Source organism: Diachasma alloeum, unplaced genomic scaffold, assembly GCF_001412515.2.
Source record: "Diachasma alloeum isolate Michigan unplaced genomic scaffold, Dall2.0 Dall_scaffold_00301, whole genome shotgun sequence".
Classification (NCBI taxonomy): Eukaryota; Metazoa; Arthropoda; class Insecta; order Hymenoptera; family Braconidae; genus Diachasma; species Diachasma alloeum.
Window position 1 is genome coordinate 945505 of NW_021680440.1, and position 1970 is coordinate 947474.

The window sequence follows — 1970 nt, forward strand, 5'->3', positions numbered from 1 at the left end:
CTATACTGAACTGTCATATTTTTTTTTATACTTTATAATATTTTTGTCCATACTGTGCATCATATACGTCAGTCGTTCGCGACGTCATTGGCGAATGTTGATGAAAATTGTTGATAAGTCGACGCGGAAAAATTTTTATGAACATGCAAACAAAATTGCAACAAAATTTTTGGCTTTCTATTAATATTTATGAAATAAAAAAAAATCTCTCCGGCGGGGAATTGAACCCCGGTCGTCCGCGTGACAGGCGGAAATACTACCACTGTACTACCGAAGAATATATTTTTATGCGTGCCACAATCACTATAAAGAGTCCCAATTGTAATCAGCTAAAAATTCCAAACAATATAAACAATTTTTTTCAATCTCTCCGGTGGGGAATTGACTCCCGGGGAGTCAATTTGAAATGAAAACATTCACAAAATTCCTCATTCATCTTGAAAATTCAAGAAAATTGTTTTTTTTACGTTAAACAATCATTGATTTTTTGGATCAAAGATGAGGTGCTTGCGGATGACGTCTCAACCCCAGTCTTATTGGCAATTCCACTCGAATTGCCGCCCGTCAATGTCTCACTCCAATAACTGAACTCGAGATTTATAGGAATACGCTGAACAAGATGAGTCAAAATGAAAGGCACCATCTAACCCAGGAAAGAGCGTTTCCATCCTCCATTCGAGCCGTCTCCATTCGAATTGACGCATATCGAGCGGAAAATACGAGTCCAGCATGTGAAATAAAAAATTCAGAAGGAAGAATACTCGAGGATGTACTCCCTCGGGAATTTTTCAGTGATGCATGGCACTAGCGTCTGTCGCACTGACAATAATTTAACATTCGTTTCATGTATTTTTTACTCTCTCATCGCTTGTATTCACGGTATCTACCAATTCTCCAGAGGAAAAAACCTGTCGCTCGCATATTTTTCAACCGCTCTATTCTATTTATCTTTATAGAGTGCAATTTCATGCTTAAAAATCCTGTCTGCAGATTTTATGTCGCAAATAATAGGCTGACTGAAATTGTAAGGGGACAGAATTTTTATTCTTAGATATTTAAATTTTTTTATAGTTGATTGACTGCATAAAACAGTGTGGAATCTATATAGTTCAGATATTTGAAGCAAGTGAGGTGATAGTGAAAATTTTATTGCAAAAAATTCCTGTTTTCCTCGTTACTAGATACCCATAGAAAAATAAAATCATCCATGTTTTTTTTTAAAGAAAGTATTGATTGATAAGTCAGTTTTCCATAATTTGAATGAATCTAGTTGGTTTTGTGAAGGAATTATGGGATGGAAGCATGAATATTATTTTCATGATGCTCTCGATTTTTCCTGACTATTGCTCATTTTCATGTAATAATTAATTTAAAATTTGCAGTTTCCATTTTGTATCAAATAGCGATTTTTGGAATCCTTTAATTTCATTTTACATTCCTTGACATTTCAGTGCAACTATAGTATAATAAATTTTTTTCTATATAAATTCGTTTGATTCATCTCGAGCAGAAGTAGACATTAATAAAAATGATCACAACGCTCGTAAAATTCTAGCAACTGCCGGTCGATTGTCATAACGACACGAATGCAAATGAGTTCGTTTTGTCTAATCGAAATAAATTATTCCCCTCCGCACAATCCTGTCACCACGTATTCAACCACTCATCACCCACTGGATTAAGGCGCTTTTTTAATCGATTATATGAACCCATTACCCAGTAATGCAAAGAGGAATACGCGCTCGTTTATCATCATTTGAGTAGAGATGATCCGGTTGAGTGGGCATAATGAGACTGGCTCGGCTTCTTGTTTACGACTGTTATGGCCCATTGAAATTATCATAACGCAGATGCAGAGCACGAGGCTGCATTAGCATGCGCATCATCTCCGCGCTCGTGAATTCACGGATTTTTCCATCGACGATTGCATAAAAATTGTCGTATTTGTGATGGATTTCGAAAGAAATTGC

General features: G+C 36.0%; 1 non-coding gene across 1 annotated transcript; it reads right to left on the bottom strand.

Annotated features, from left to right (window-relative positions):
* Window positions 1-206: 206 nt before the first annotated feature.
* Window positions 207-277, bottom strand: Trnad-guc. The gene has a single exon. It is a non-coding gene; the product is annotated as a tRNA-Asp (tRNA).
* Window positions 278-1970: the final 1693 nt, after the last annotated feature.